We start from the raw sequence: 17,121 nt of genomic DNA, 5'->3' as shown, positions 1-17,121 counted from the left end.
CCACCACTTCAACCAAACAGCCCAACACTCGAAAAATAGCACAGCACACGCACAGAACGCACCCGATCAGTCAGCTCGCCTCGCACTGCGCACGCATTTCGGTACGCGAACGATGCCCTCTGTGGCACAGTGGCGCCGCGTCGCGGCACCTTTGGGCAGTATATGAACCTCTCCCATAGAGTGACGGCGGAGTTTCGTGACCAGAAAAACATGGAAGGACTCTGCTCTGGCTAAGAGATTCATCTCAGCGGATGTGTTGCAAGGCCCGCGATTTGTGGAAAATAACTTAGTGATCACGCCCTGACTGTTTGTGAGGTCAGTCAGTGTGTTTCTGGCTGTTTCTCAAACGCCGTTGAGGTCAGGCTCTTTGTAATAGTGGTAGGAGAACAAGCAGCCTTCTGTAGAGCTCTTGTGAAATTCAGCCGGAAAGGCTGCCCGAAATTCTCATCGCTGTTAACAGTCTCGCGGCCATACTGGCAAGAGAGAGCCACACTGACAGTCGCTGAAGGTGTGGTAGCTAAACGTGCATGGCCGGTGATTCCACGAAAGCTGTGCTATCATGGAGTCGCAACTGCATTGATAAATGCATAGAGTTCGAGCCACACAGTCAGTATGGTGGCTCGAGTTGACTTGTCGGCTGAGGGTTCCGGTGACATTATGCCATGTGCGCGCTGACCCACGGCTGGTTTGGAATACGACCTGCGCAATGGGCAGTTTGCCTTTGTCGGTGCGAGCGCTGATTGCCAAGACAAATAAGAACATACTTATCGCCAGTGAAAATTGAAAGCAGCATGCTGCTGCCTGCCTTCAACGTGCGTTTGCACACATTAATACCTTTGGGGTTCCTTAAGTGAATACAATGATGATTAGATACGGCATATGTCAGGCGCTATCAGGATTGGGGGCTCAATCCCATCGCTCGTGATCCGTTGTCAAGATTGGAGTCGGGCATGAATTAGAAGGTAGCTGGCCCATGCCGTCGTCCAACTTATCCACGCTGAAGACGTTGATGAAGGGAAGGACTGCTTCTCACCGAGAATGAGGAATATGGGTTTATTTACAGTATTTATATCAGTCTAACATGACTGTTTGAGAAAGTACATCAGTCTAACATGACTGCTTTAGAGAGAGTGTCCTGAGCAGCCGCACAAGGGTGGTTTTTAAACACTCGGTCCTCTCCCGATACAAAGTGATGCGAACGTTCGTTTAGTCATCGCAAACTAGCCGCCTTCCCGCAGGACGGTCTACGCACACAAATGCACACACGTTGGAATGTCCAGAGCCGAAACCAACACCATACGAATTTCATAGAACTCGGAGCCGTTATGGGTAGCGCGTTGGGGAGTTTGGGAACAATAGTGGCCCCGCCGAACTCCTTCCGTCACAAAGTCGATTTAGTCACGCTGTGGCTAGAAGTTGGCAGCGACGCTCCCGGAATGTTGCCGTCATAGTCGTAAGTGGGTGGCAATCTTACACTGCAGCTGACGGATCTTAACAGCGCCGGGATGTGGCCGCCATAGTCGTAAGTGGGTGGCAAACTTGCACTGCAGCTGGCCATTCTTAACAGCGCCTCCATTGCCCGAAAAAATCTCGACTGTCTAGCGCTGACAACCGCTGGGCAGGAAGAGGACGGCTGGTGGTCAGGGGGTGATTGATGCCTTGGCTCGCAGCGACCACTTGTGTATTGATGTCACCACCCCAAAACATCCAACAAGGATAGGCAACTGCAATATGAACCCCACAACACGGCTCTGCGCCGAGATGACGTACATTGGCTCTCACCTTAGACCCGCTAGGCTTCAAAAAAAAAAAAAAACAACAACAACAATATAACTGCAGAAACAAAAAATGCTGCATTTCGCTGTGCGAATTTCTGAAGCGATTTCGTGCTGACAAATTCAGCAATCATGGAGGGAATCCTGCTAAATGAGAGGAGATCTTGGCTTAAAAAAATTAACACTAGTAACCCTAAAATTTAGGCGGAACCCTCAAACGCAAAATTCAAATTTGCACGCTCAATCCATCGGCATTGCTATGCAACTTTCCCTTCTTATATCTAACGGAGAAGTTGTACTCTTGGAGAGTGAGGCTCCATCGGAGCAAGCGGCCATTTTTGTGTGACATTTGATTGAGCCACGTCAGAGGACAGTGGTCGGTCTCGAAGATGAACTTCGCTCCGTACAAGTAATACGACAACTTCTGGGTGGCCCAAACTAAACAAGCGCATTCCTTCTCTGAAGCGCTGTAGGCTTCCGCTCTTACATTTAGTTTACGGCTGTCATAGAGGATAGGATGCTCCTCGTTATCGTCGCCGACCTGACTAAGTACCACGCTGATCCCTCTGTCGCTTGCGTCGCATTGAACTATGAATTCCTTTGTGTAGTCTGGCGCGCGAAGCACAGGGCGAGAAACCAATAGTGTTTTCAAACTTTGGAAAGCGTTCTCTTTGTCCTTATCCCAGTGTACGTTACTCGGTGCTCCCTTTCGGAGGGCGTCCGTTAATGGACTTGCCATTTGCGAGTAATTCGGAATGTACCGTTGATAGTACCCCACAAGTCCCAAAAATGAACGGTCTGTTTTCGTGCGCGGCTGAGAAAATTCTTCAATCATAGCTATTTTTAGCTCGGCCGGCCATCTCATGCCCTGACCGACAACATGGCCCAGATAAGTAACCTGCGAACAACCAAACCTGCACCATGCACACACGTTGGAATGCCCGGAGCCGAAACCGACACCACACGAATTTCATAGAACTCGGAGCCGTTCCGGGTAGCGCGTTGGGGAGTTTGGGAACAATAGTTGGCCCGCCGAACTCCATCCGTCACAAAGACGATTTAGTCACGCTGTGGCTTGAAGTTGGCGCCGACGCTCCGTGGAATGGTGTCATCGTAGTCTTAGTGGGTGGCAATCTTACACTGCAGCTGGCCGGTCTTCCTCCCAACGGGACGCCCTCTCCCTCTACCTTCCGACCCCATCAGTGACGTCATGGAGGCATTGCTTTATTTATGAGTTATTTCCAGTGGGATATCTGGCAACCGCCAGTGGTGGAAGCGGCGCTGCCGCCACGTATCGGCATGGGACCGAGAGTCCGAAGAAATGTATGGGGAGTTTCCCTACCTTGGTTCAACTGCCAAGTCAGAGTTCGTTCAGTGCGAAACCATGTGAAATTAATTGCAGTGTTTTGTGGTAGATATCAGTATCAGTTTATTTAACGAGTTTACGAATCTCCCAGAGGGGTAGCAAATTGTGTGAGACTAATTTTGAATGTTCTATCCTCGCATACAAGTGCAATTCACATGTTTTCAGGGAAAAAAGTTCTGGCTAGAAGAGGGCAAATAAAAATTCTTTGCATAATCTAGTTCTCTCACGAGATCCTGAAAACAGGCTTATAACGTTTTAGAATGCTTCTACTTGGTCCCGCCGGCTGCTACGCTTTAAAACTGCCCGTTTACCGTGCAGTCAGCTGGTGGGCGAGAATGACCAACATTAACAGTGCCTACAATCATTTGACGACTTGTAATCGATGTTCCGGCGTCAATCTCTTGCCTTTAGCTTCCTCGAAGAAACCAGTGACGGAAGCTTTGGATCTGGCCGTGGCGTTACCTCTGTGTGAAAGGCACCCTATAGTCAGGGTGAAGAAGCACTAATAAATAAGTAATCGGAATGCAAGGCACTATCCATCCGGACGACGAAGCGGAAAGCATTTAACCAACGCGTGCGAAGGAGGGTGGGATATTGGTGCATATTCATGTCTGTGCACTTGCGTTTGCGGCAGTCACTGGCAAACTGCTTCACAAAAAAGATCGTTTAAATTGTTGTTGGCAGGCTGACAAAGTCCCGCAGGAGTGCGTCTGTCTCACCAACTGGCCCCGTTCGTTATGAACACTTCTACAGAAGACGACCAAACAGACTTTCCTGCGCATGTGATACGTGCCTTGTTTCATCGGGTGTGTATTCCACAACGAAACCACCACAACCACCACCCTCAATAACAACAACAACGAGGATGACGACAACGACAGCAGTAGGCATCTGCCTAGAGTCCATTCTCTCCACATTACTGCAAATCCCCAGAACCTATATTTATCTGATTGTATCGACGTGGTTGGAATGGGCCGAGTCTTAACATGATGCTAATGAATATTTCGTTTTCGTATGCCACATAGTCGGGAAATTGTTCAGATGATCTGCTTTAAATCATGCCTTCGGTGTTCGCGTATCTGCGTAAAGCCCAGAGATGCTCCACTTATCCAGTAGATTTGACTGCCTAAGATCTATAACGTGCTGTCTGCGAAAAATTGCGGTGTTAAGTTTATTTTTCAGTCGTTACACAGCCGTACAAATGCTGGTTCATAATGTAATTGTGGTTACCCTCGATCAAATAGATAATAGAAAGAAAGGATTGAGTGCGTCAACAAAAAACGTCCTTTCCAACATCATGCCCCGTAATTTTGTTTTCTTTGCTTAAATGCAGGTAGTTTAATTCATATAATTTCAGTGGTTTCCTGAGAAAGGGAATTTTGCTTTACACAGCTATACTTGAATAAGGAAATTGAAACTGGCCTCGAGAGGCTGGCGACGATCGGCCGAGTCAGTGCCCCGAGGTTGAAGCTTCATTCGGTGCCCCGAATGAAGCTTGAGCAATTTTAATGCGAAAGTCTTTCTAGGCTCATGCTGAAGTTTGTGTCAGCAGACCTGACAGCCGGAGTGTCCGCCGAAGCGTGACCACGCCATATGAAGACAGATTAAAGAGAGCCTAAAGGATAAAAGACGACTCATAGTGACTGTTAGTGAATGATAACGTTATAATAGAGATTGGCAGAGGTTAATACTGACTAGTAACGACTGGTAACGACTACTAATGACTCCGAAATAACCAATATGTCTAACGACGGCTTGTAATGACCGCAATTGTTTAGAAATGACTAGAAATGTCTAGTGATAAGTAATAATGACTAAAATGACTACAGTGACTTGTAATGTACTAATGATTACTAATTGACCAATGTATCTAACGACTGTTTGTAATGACACTAATTGTTTACAAATGGCTAAAAATGCTTACTAGTGAGCAGTAATGACTGAAATGACTTGTAATGACTAGTTATGGCTATGAAATGACAAATGTGTCTATCGACTTCTAAAGACTGCAATTAATTCGAAATGTCTAAACATTCTTAGTAAAGACCAGTAATGACTAATAATGGCTGAAATGATTTGTAATGACTACTATTGAATACGAAATTACAAATATGTATAATGACGAATTGTAGCAACTGCAATTGATTACAAATGACTAAAGATGCTTAGTAATGCAAGTAATTACTAATAATGACTGCAATAACTTGTAATGACTAGTAAAGATTACTAACGACCAATATGCGTAACCATAAATTCTAACAACTGCAATTGATTACCGATGACTAAAGATACTTACAAATGAGGTGAATGATAAGAGGAGGTAGAGTAGGCTTCCGCCGTTCACCTCTTAAGCGGGACCTTAAGAGACCTGTATTTTTTTTATTTGCCCTAACGTGCCGCGGTTTACTGTAAGAAAGGTGGAGTGTAGTTGCGAGATTAACACGGTTACCAATACGGATAGGGGTACTAGGAACGGTTAGTAGGTACAACAGAACTAAAGCTATGACAAGAACAAAACCGTTTTTCTCTTTCTGAGGCTGCAGCAGGAGTAAAAAGAAAAGACAATGTATACGCGAGCTGTTAGACATTACAGAAAGCAAAGGAGGCCTATTTGTGATAGCCTAGCTGTAGAAAAAAATAAAGAAAAGATACACGAGTGTGGAGATTTTCCTGTAGCGACTGAGTCAGCTCGGAACACGGGGCATTTACTCAAAAGTCGAGACTGGCCCAGTAAATTCTGGACAGCTCACAACCCTGGGCCAAGCCCAGTTCGCGAAGACGAAGGAGCACAGTCCAATCTTTCAGGATTATAGTGATGCTGTAGATTTCTTTTCACCAAGCTAGAATACTGGTGAAGTTGGTGTGCGTTTATTATTGGTAGCGCACAAAAGAGACGCATACAGAGAAGGCAGGTTTCACCCATGTGTAGAGCATGTGTGGTCTTCCTTTTCTGTTGGTGTCTTTTTGCGGTACCAATCATGAACTTATATTTCTTTGCGGATCACGCTGGAATCGATTGTCTCAATATCTTACAGCTAAGCTATTAGTACGATTAAGAATTAAGTGTTCGGAAACGTTGTTTGCGGGTTTTCTAAGAGAGGTAGATCATTCACCGAGTTTATATTTAGACTATTAAATAAATAAATGAGTGAATTAAACTATTTTTTTTTAAAGAAGGGGACGGCTTTCGGCCGCTGTTACGGATTAAGTGGGAAAGGAACCTAGTTTTCCGGATTGTTCACTGATGTGCATCTTCGTCTGAATTTCTGGCCTTCCGGTTTATGTAGAGTCGCGAAATTCTAGGGGAATGTTCAGTTCCGTCGCTTTCGCACAGATTGATGAACTTCTCCTACAACTCTGAAACAAGCCACTTATCTGCCACTTATAACATTGTTAGTTAGTGTTGGATATCGAAGGGTTCCAATGTCTCCGTGCAGTAAGTGTAGGATGCTGCACCATCCATGTGAAAACGTTGCGCAGCTCCAAATTAGGTGTCGCAAGCCGCCTCTGCATGACTCCTGACAATGTATGTGTCGGGTACAACTGTTCACGGTGGTAGTCTGTTTCGCTTGATAACATGTGTCAAGTATGTGGCGGTGTGTATGCTACGTTGGCCATAACCTTGTGTAAAAAAATAAAAATAAATAAATAAAACGTCTTGCGTGCGACTTAGCTGGCCCACCCCTGTCGTCAAGCACGGGCACTGGTGCAGCTTATAATGGCCTCTGTTTGCTGTATGCTATAACCTTGCCGCGAGTGTAATGGATCAGTGCTATGCCAGAAGAGCCTTCTGCCCAAATCAAGCGATGAACCTGGGCTGCTGCGTGTGTAATCAAGCCCATCTGTTTGCGTGGCAAACAGATAGGCTTCGACGTTTGTTCTATTGTCCTGTATCTGTCGTATTTCTAGTGTCGTTAGCCACAGAATCTTATGTCGTAGCGCCGATATTTACATAAAATAGGGGACCTAATGTGAGTTATGTGCAGGCAGATTTGGAAGTATTTGGATTATTAGGTGCTGAATAAAGATTGCTCACCCATTGTGTTCTTGCCTGCTGAGAGGCGTTACTTAATATGCATACAAATTTCGCAGACTGGCTCGGGAAAAGGAGAATTGGGAACACGTTTTTAATCAGGGAGGATGCGATCATGCTACTGGCGATGTGAAGCGAAAGCTTGAAGCTGCTAACTTAATTTTGAGCTTCGCAAATAATTATTGTTTACTCCGCTTCCCCCCAATATTCATGCGTTATACGAGGCATGTGCTTGGTTTTTCTGGCCTCTTCTGTGAACTAAACGAGGCACGTTCTTTCTATTTGGTTGAAGTAGGGGGCATATTTTGGATGAAGTGCAGTCAGGGTTTGAAGTGTGTACTTTATTTACAGCCGTTACCGAAAAATACTTGTGGAAGCGTTACCAAGCATAAGAAGCGTATCTTACAGGTACTCGTATGAATCAAGTACAAAGTTTGCACAGTGTTCTGAGGGAACTTAACCTGCCATAAGCTTCGCATTTCAAATGCATAAGCGGCGTCTTATGCGTAAGGCGAGCAATGCTTTAGAGAATTTCGTATTTACTCCTTAAACGGGTTGGTATAAAGTATGTGGTTTAATTGCAGGCATCTGAAATTGTTAGGCCAAGGCGCCAAAAGAAACAACCTCCCTGCAAATTAGGCTGCGAATTTCCAAATTCGCGTAAGTGTAATGTCTTCTCTTCTATGAAAGCGTTATCTTCCAGCCGGTTGGAATCGGCTCGCCACGTCTTTCATCATCAAAAGAAGGGTGGTTGATGAGCATGTGTTCTTTGAGACTCGTGCAATAACAAAAGTTGCACGAAGCATTGTCCATTACACCGATACGAAAGTTACAGATGCACTTCGGTCTCCTTACGTGCATTGAATACGAAAGCAGCATGCACGTAAGGAGACTTCCGCGCTATACTTTTCACTTGGTCATGTGTTCGAATTGGGGAAAGTCAATGTCAAGGGTGGGCCTGCCAACATTGCGAGTCGGCTCGATCGGTTTTGAACGTGGGTCAACTGAATTTTCTGAATTGGGCAAATACAATTTTGGGGGCGGGCCTCCCAAATTTTCGTGGTGGGCCAAGTCAATTTGGGAGTGGGCCAGGTCGGTTTTGAAAGTAGGGTAACTCATTTTTCGAATCAGGCCAAGTCAATTTTTGGAGTGAGCCACGACGGTATTGAAGGTGGGTCAACTCCAGTTTCGAATTGGGCAAAGCCAATTTATTGGGTCGGGGCCATGGCGTCCGGATTTCGCACTGCGAGCCGCAGCAGGTCCAGCACCGGGAAGGTGACGTCATCACTTGGTCACGTGGGTTTTGTACCATCGTATGCTTTCGCCGGACGCCGCATTTTCCACTTGATGACAGAAAGCATATAATGCTTTCGCATTAAAAGCAGCCGGTGTTTGTATAAGTCATTCCTACCCAGTAGCAACACAGTGAAGTTTTGTCGCACTCAGCTCAGCTGGCAATTTCCGAAGGCGCACTGAAGGGTCAAGGGTGTACAACTGGCCGCCGAAAAGTCCCGCGCGTGCCTGTCACATTGTGAAGGTCTGATTCAGCGCGCGTAACTTCGCCTGTACTCGAAACGCTTTGTAATTATCTTTGGGTCGTGTTACTGCAGGTTTTTATGGAAAGATCCCGGCAACAGACGCGCCACTTTGACCGCCTCGATCACGGAGTGCGTCATTGAACGCGCCGAAAGCGCCACGTGTTGCCTCATTACAATGCGTGTGACGCAAACCGTTTCGCCACAGGCGACGAGCGAGTTCCAGTGAAGGCGGCAGCGGCTCTCGCATAAGGCGTATTCAGAAGCGTTCTTTTCCTTTTATCGATTAGCTTTGCTCTAGGTTGACGTAGGCTTGACCTAGACGAAAGCGAAGCTGCCTTTGAAAGCTCGTAGTGTCCCGCTACCTTCGGGCACCGCTAGCCTCTTCGAAGCCTATTACGATTTGATGCGTGCCAAGTTCTGCGTGCTGGCCGCAGTCCTGCCATGAGTGCTTTTTGAAGACAGTCAAACGGTAAGGTTCGCCGATGATCTGATACAGGTGAATGATTTTCGAATTGAACAGTTAGTAGGCGTTTAACATTTGAAATATCACTCTCATTAATACTGACTCTGCAGACTCGTTGAATTTCTTTAGGAAGACGGCTTAGAGCTATACACTATTCAATGCAGGCGTTGCTTCATCTAAACACTGCACACCTAAGCTCTTGCAAAGACCGGTGCACGTGCGAGGAGGAAAAAGCGAGACAGTGTTATGTAAGTGAAGGAAGTGTATAGTTTGTGCGACAGAGAGTGTCAGTGTCGTGCACTGTTTCAGCGAAATAAGAAATCACGCAAATAATATGAAGTAATATTATCGCTGCGTCATTTATCGCTTAGCACGATTCTACATAGCTGTTAATTAGACAAATTCTACGAGGATTCTAAATTGGAGAAGCATCAAGTTTAGTCTGTACGAATGTTCACGAAACAATGTAACCGGGCTGCATAAAGTGTAATCTTAGATAAACCCGTTAAGCGACATGAGTGTCGGTTAGAAGGCTTTACCGTGCGTTCAGAACGCTAAATTTCACTGGATCTATAGATCCAATAGAGCTGCCATTACACTTGCGTTAGAGATGTAAAAAAATAAATTATGGGGTGTTACGTGCCAAAACCACTTTCTGATTATGAGGCACGCCGTAGTGGGGGACTTCGGAAATTTCGACCACATGGGGTTCTTTAACGTGCACCTAAATCTAAGTACACGGGTGTTCTCGCATTTCGCCCCCATCGAAATGCGGCCGCCGTGGCTGGGATTCGATCCCGCTACTTCGCGCTCAGCAGCCTAACACCATAGCCACTGAGCAACCACGGCGGGTCGTTAGAGAGGTCTGTTCATAAGCAAGCGATGCGTTCCTTACGTTGCCTTATCGCGTGGCTGCTGTTGTTGGGTCATTCGGCACCTCGGTGTACATATTTGCGGATACACGAGTATATACAAAAGGTTATATGTGCACCGAATGCTGGTAGCAGCGAATGAGCATATATGTCCTCTTTTGCCTAACCGACATTGTTGTGCAATTAAGCGCCCATCGGTTGTGTGCAACAAAAAATAATTTCCTACATAAAACTTGAATACTTAAGGTCGCCTCATAGGTATCTCTAAAGATCACCGACCTCTTAATGGTATAGTCCATTAAACTCAATAAATACTTGATTTGTCTCGGTTTCAATAGCGATTTGGTGTGTGGAATGCACTGGATGTGGGTTCATTCTTGGCTAATCCTCCACGGTGCGTATGGGCCTCCGTGATCTAAAATGTAGAGAACCTTTTAATCTAAAAAACATAGGCGTCTAACTTCTTCGTGCATGCACCTGTATTCCCCATTTCTCCATCGACAAGCATCGTACAAAACATTCATCCTTGTAAACGTATTTTGCGAACATAAGCTTTGCGACTGAGACAACCACTGACAGACGAACATTGTTCGATCGGAAACCACACCTACTGTATCAGTCTCTGTTTCACCGTCTCGCACTGATACGGGGCGGTCAGATTGAAGCAGTTTATCCGAACGAGATGTTTTGTTAACGACACGTCGGTTTATGCAATCAAGCACGAAAGTAACTTGAATGTCAATGCATTTCTGCGCAAATATTATCTCGTTACTGGTATCATACTGAGAATTCGTTCCAAGTGGATCTGCCTTGCGAACTGCAGGGCTGGAAATTGTAAATTGCAATATGGGTCATAAGATAATTAGTTTAAACTAATTAGTGAATTTTTGTTAATTAGTCGATTATGCATTACAATTTTTTGTGCGGGTACTGTCTTCCGCTTCGTGCAGACCACCTCATGAACTAGAATTCTGTTATCTGCCACAGTCAACCCTTAGGAATTTTCGAAAGTGTTCGCTGAAACAACCCGTATATCCCACACCGTGGACGCGGCTAATAGTGGCCACACGGGCCTTGTCTTGAAAGCGATTAGCGGTCGGTTCAAGGTCCAGGCGCGCTGAGGGCTGATGGTTTCGTGTGCGCTGTGTTATCATTGCTTGGTTCGCGTTGAAGTGAGAGGCAGCGTGAACGTCGCTCGTTGCTGCTGCCACTCTTCATTCATTACGCCAGCTTTATGACAGCGAGTATCCGTGGTATCGAGTGAGATGTGTTCATGTATGCCCGTGCGTGCGTGACAGCATGTTTGTTAAGTTAGCCTGTATGAAAATGTTTGCAGCAATGTACCCCGTAAAACTACTAACCTAAGTTCGTATAGCGGTATAATAATTTGACATGACAATCAATGCTTCACCTTTCAACGAAGCATTGATTGCGATACCTGAGTACAGCGAAATACCCCCAAAATCGAGCGAAACTGTGGTTTTTCTTTATATTGCGTAGGATATATTGGCTAGGTAGTCCGGGGTAATCTTCTGCTTCGTTTTGTTCGTCCTTCTGTTTCGTGTCCAAAGAAGCCGTAGTGACATCTAGACTTGCGTAGGTGAATTTTCTTGAATACATAAACTTCCGTACGCCTACCGTCACTTGTGGGCCCGAATGTCCGACGGGATATTTGGTCAGAAAGCCGCCGACACACCAAGGAAGCTTTTAACAAATATCCTGGAGTGGAGGTGATGCACTAAATGTGAAGCCGGTTGCCGTCATCTTACAAGAGGAATTGATTAACGCTAACATTTGGCTGAGAACAGGAAGCGCTCTCTCTCACTTCCAATGTCTTTCACAAGGCCACTTTTGCCGTACAGATGCTTCTGGAAGTGTGTGTGCCGGTGTCACTAGCTTTAGGATGAAACGTGAAGGTCTTGAGAACTTGTGCTAGAAATTATGATGTCACCACTCGAACAATTGCTATATTTTCACCGGAAACAAAAATCAGTTGTTTTCCACTTAGCCTAAAATTTACATTAAGGTATCAAAACTAGTTCACCTGTGACTGCTCTCAACTTAGTTCAGTACGTTTACAAGGGTGAAGTCGGGGCAAGCGCTGACTTCACCTCTGCTGGTAAGAATCTGCGAAGGCTGCCATTCCAGAATTTGTTTAGAACCTCCTTGCGACAGGCATCCGCCCAAGGACGTTGTGAAAAATTTCTAGAGTGGCAGCACTCGCCCATTCTTACCAGAGGAGGTAAAGCCAGCGTATGCCCCGACTTCATCCTTGAAAACGTGCTGAACTAAGTTGAGAGCAGTCACAGGTGAACTAGTTTTGATATCTTAATATAAATTTTAGGCTGATTGGAAAATGAAAATATCTGCGGATCCCACGCAGTCTGGCAATCGATGTAAGCGAAGCTTTGTATGCTGTTTGCTTTTACTGACGCTAATTAGCGGTGATGTTGGCGGCGAATGTACGATTTCTTAAGCGTTTAGAGTAGTTTAGAGTATAGGAGATTGGTGAGTTGACGTTAAACTTTACCTTGCGTGCACCACTGCTGCTTGCCCGCGTAGCACACAGATCACACAAGGAGGCCTGTTTGCCTAAGGCGTGTATGTTGTTCGTAATGTCTGACAGGGTCAATTGAGCAGTATCATTCTCTGACATGGCATATCGCATTGTGGCAGAAGCGTTAAGCTTTAATTGAATAATGAGGCTGTACGTAATTAAGTAATTATTATCAGTGTATCTATAGATTGTATACGCGTGTTTCATGTCCTCGACGCTGAGTGCACGGTTTGTAGCCATTTAGCTGGCACGTGTTTAAGTGCTCCTTTTGCATACGTGGTGTAAAGAATGGCGAGTTGCGAAACAAGATTGCCACGCAGTTACGACAGGGCGACACGACGCGCACCTCCCCCTCTCCGTCGCTGCAGCTGGGAGGCGTTCAAAGAAGCGGCCTTTGCGCTGGAATCCGCCGCCTTCCACCCGCCCCATCGACATTGTGACGGAACTAGTTCGGCGTGTGTGAACAATGATTCCGGAGTTCCCCAACGCGGAGCTGATTTGACACGCATGGACAAGCTGCCGTGGGGACAACGTATTTTGGTGCGTCTCACGCTGCGGCACCCCGCCAACGCCGTCGTCGGGCATCAGAGCGCGGTTGCCTTTGTGTACGTAAACTGATCTGCAGAGCAGCGGCGAGTTGGTGATGAGTAAACGAACAGTCGCCGCGTCGTAGGACCGGCGGATCGAGTGTATAAAAACTGTGGTTGTGCGAATGCTGAGTACTTCTCTTGAGCAGTCATGTTAGACTGAGTCACTTCTCTCATACAGTCATGTTGGACTGTTACTCTTTTTCTCAAGCAGTCATGTTAGACTGATTTAATTTCTGTAAATAAACCCTTTTTCCTCGTTCTCGATGAGAAACAGTTCTTCACTTCATCAACGATCTCAGCGTAAATAAGTTGGACGACGGCATGGGCCAGCTACCTTCGAATTCATGCCGTACTCCAATCTTGGCAAAGGACCACGGACGATGGGATTGAGCCCCAATCCTGACAACTGGCTGACAGCGGTGAGATGGACTTTGCGACATGGTGCTGTATCTGCGGTGAGTGCTTGGTTTTTGCTTTGACTCTCTAGGCTTCATTTTGTGGTTGTTCTGTTTAGAACAGTAGGGAAGCTAGATTGTTGTGTGTTAGCTAGGTTGTGTTTTCCTAGCTAGATTTAGAGAGCAGAATCAAGGCAGTAAAGCAGCAGTCATGGAGTTAAGGACACTGCTGAGAGACGAGTTGTTGATTGTTGGTGAGGAACTGGGCCTAGATGTACGCAAGGAAATGCTCAAATCGGAATTATTGGAGCTAATTTCCAATCAGGCCAGTGAGGAAGATATTGAAATGGGAATGGAACTTCTCAAAAAGAGAGAGAAACGGGAAAGAGAAAGAGAAGAACGGGAAAGAGAAAGAGAAAAGCGAGAGAGAGAGGAACGCGATAAAGATCGCGAGTTTCAGTTAAGGAAAATGCAACTTGAACTTGAAAGCAAACGTTTGGAGTTGCCTCAAGGAAGTGAAGGCGCTCTGGGACGATCAAGTGAGGCAGAATCGTACCGCATGGACAGGCTATTAAAGCCATTTGAGGTCGGGACCGACATAGGCTTGTTCCTAAGCAATTTTGAAAGGACTTGCGAGAAGATGAACTTCGGTCCGAGTACATGGCCACAGCGGTTGCTGTCTATGTTGCCGTGTGAGGCGGCGGAAGTAATCGCCAGATTGAGTGCGCAGGATGCATACGATTATGCAAAAGTTAAGGCTAGTCTCCTGAAGAAATACCGCCTTTCAGCCGAAGCTTTTCGGCAAAGGTTTAGGAGCACAGGCAAGAAAGATAGCGAGGGCTATCCGGAGTTTGCATATAGCTTAAAGGCCAACCTAGTCGAGTGGCTTAAAAGCGCCGAAGCGTACGACAGCAGAGACATGATCATTGAATGCATGTGTCTAGAGCAGTTTTACAAAACCATCCCCCAAGCTGTGAAACTGTGGGTGCAAGACAGAGGTAATGTAAACACTGTGGAAAGGGCGGCTGAATTAGCCGAAGAGTACGCAACCCGTAGAAAGTTGAACGCCGAGGAGGGAAACTGGGACGGTCGAAATGGACCGCGGAAACCATTTCCCTTCAAAAAGGGTGCGCAAACTAGACGATCAGAGCCTGTAGACATGGCGGAAAAGCCCGCAGAAAAGAGCGAGGAGAAACTTAACGGAGAAACCGCACAAAAAGAACAGAAAAGAAAATTCGAATCTGTTAGACCAATTCGCTGTTACAAATGCCACAAACTGGGACATATAGCTGTAAACTGCGAGAAGTCTAGCGTAGTTTTTTCCTACGTGGAGAAAAAAGATGAGAATATGGAACTTTTAAGTCCATATCTCCACGACCTGCAAGTTAATGGAAAACCATGCCGAGTGCTAAGAGACAGTGCCGCCACGCTGGACATTGTCCATCCGTCTTACGTGATGGTAGATGACTTCACCGGAGAAGTAGCATGGATAAAACAGGTTGTAGAAGAACACAGCGTGTGTCTGCCCATGGCCAAAGTCAAAATCAGTGGACCATTCGGGGAGCTAGAGACTGAGGCTGCAGTTTCCAAATTTTTGTCACTACAGTATCCCTACATCTTTTCGAATAGTTCGAATCAGTTACTGCGTGACAGAGGGCTCAAACTGGGAGAGGGCATAGTACAGGCATTGACCCGAGGCCAAGCTCGTAAGATCGCGGCGCTTTCGGCTGAAAATGCTCAAGCTCCTCCAGCGGAAGCAGAAAAGGGAATAACTTCAATACCCGAATCCGAGCTAGGCCCGAGGGACAAAAGAACAGTTGAGGACAGCCTGCCAGCTGACCAGCTCAATGAGAGCGTAGCACTAGAGTGTCAGAGTTCTAGCCTGCAGGAAGAGCAAGCAGACGCGCTCCCAAGCGAGACAGGGTCGTTATTATCACCGGCCTCAAAGAACTTTGATCAACTCTTACGCGTGGATAGAGAGTCACTGGCAGCTGAGCAAAAGAATGATGAGAGCTTAGCTAAATTACGTGACACAGCTAAAGAAGGTATTGCTAGGCGCAACGTAACGATACATGAGAGAGGAGGATTGTTGTATCGGCATTACAGAGATCGAAAGGGTAGGATTTTAGATCAGTTAGTCATACCTACTAAGTATCGGGAGGACCTTTTTAGTCTTTGTCATGGAAATGGGTGGTCCGGCCACCTAGGCATAAACAAATCAAAGGAAAGATTGCTTATGGAATACTACTGGCCTGGCTGTTTCAAAGGTGTAGAAAACTTTGTAAGATCATGCGACGCCTGCCAGCGTTCTGGTAAACCAGGAGAGACTTGGAAAGCTCCACTGAAGGTAGTGCCCTTAATAACAGAGCCTTTCAGACGACTTGTAATAGACACGGTAGGGCCCCTTCCAAAAACAAAATCAGGCTACAGGTACTTGTTTACCATGCTGTGTCCGGCTACCAAGTTTCCAGAAGCAATCCCTTTGAAAGAGCTCAGCTCCACCGAAGTAGTAGACGCGCTTTTGACAGTGTTTGCACGAGTTGGGTTTCCAGCCGAAATTCAGGCAGATCAAGGGTCAGCATTCACGAGCGCACTGACTTCCACATTCTTGCAAAAGTGCGGGGTAAAGTTAATACACAGTTCTGTCTATCACCCTCAGTCAAACAGTGTAGAGAGGTGGCATTCGGTGCTTAAGCGAGTTTTGCGTGCGCTCTGTTACGAGCACAAGGAGGACTGGGAGAACTGTCTGCCGGCAACTTTGTTTGCTTTGCGAACGGTTCCACATGAGGCGACAGGGTTCTCACCAGCAGAACTAGTGTATGGGAGGACACTCTGGTATCCACTGAGAATGTTAAGAGAGATGTGGGAGGAAAGAGGGGAGAGTCCAACCGTGGTTGAATACGTGCTAAATTTACTGGAACGGCTAAGCGCAACCCGAGAACTAGTCGGAAAGAACATGGAAATAGCTCAAAGGAACGCCAAATTTTATTACGACAACAATGCGAGGCTTCGTACGTTTAAAGTCGACTTAACGATGAAAGCGGAAAAGTGTAGGTTTGGTTGTTCGCAGGTTACTTATCTGGGCCATGTTGTCGGTCAGGAGATGAGACGGCCGGCTGAGCTGAAAATAGCTACGATTGGAGAATTTTCTCAGCCGCGCCCGAGAACGGACCTTCGTTCATTTTTGGGACTTGTGGGGTACTATCAACGGTACATTCCGAATTACTCGCAATTGGCAAGTCCATTAACAGACGCCCTCCGAAAGGGAGCACCGAGTAACGTACACTGGGATAAGGACAAGGAGAACGCTTTCCAAAGTTTGAAAACGCTATTGGTTTCTCGCCCTGTGCTTCGCGCGCCAGACTACACAAAGGAATTCATAGTTCAATGCGACGCAAGCGACAGAGGTATGGGCGTGGTACTTAGCCAGGTCGGCGACGATAACGAGGAGCATCATATCCTCTACGCCAGCCGTAAACTAAATGTAAGAGAGGAAGCCTACAGCGCTTCAGAGAAGGAATGCGCTTGTTTG

At 46.3% G+C, this 17,121-nt stretch overlaps 1 protein-coding gene across 4 annotated transcripts in view; it reads left to right on the top strand.

The window, feature by feature from the left end:
* The first annotated feature begins 205 nt into the window (after positions 1–205).
* Positions 206–17,121, top strand: part of LOC135921132 (putative fatty acyl-CoA reductase CG5065) — a 98,352-nt gene continuing 81,436 nt past the window's right edge. For 2 of the 4 annotated variants that reach the window (XM_065455457.1, XM_070536710.1), the window contains exon 1: positions 8,935–9,181. The gene's annotated coding sequence lies outside the window, so the exon portion shown is untranslated. Of the gene's footprint in view, positions 316–8,934; positions 9,209–17,121 lie in introns of those variants that run through there. The other 2 variants (XM_070536712.1, XM_070536711.1) reach the window with 2 other exon arrangements.

The sequence above is a fragment of the Dermacentor albipictus genome, chromosome 3 (assembly GCF_038994185.2).
Source record: "Dermacentor albipictus isolate Rhodes 1998 colony chromosome 3, USDA_Dalb.pri_finalv2, whole genome shotgun sequence".
NCBI lineage: Eukaryota > Metazoa > Arthropoda > Arachnida > Ixodida > Ixodidae > Dermacentor > Dermacentor albipictus.
Note: the sequence above shows the minus strand (reverse complement) of the source record. Positions and strands in the feature narration are given on the sequence as shown.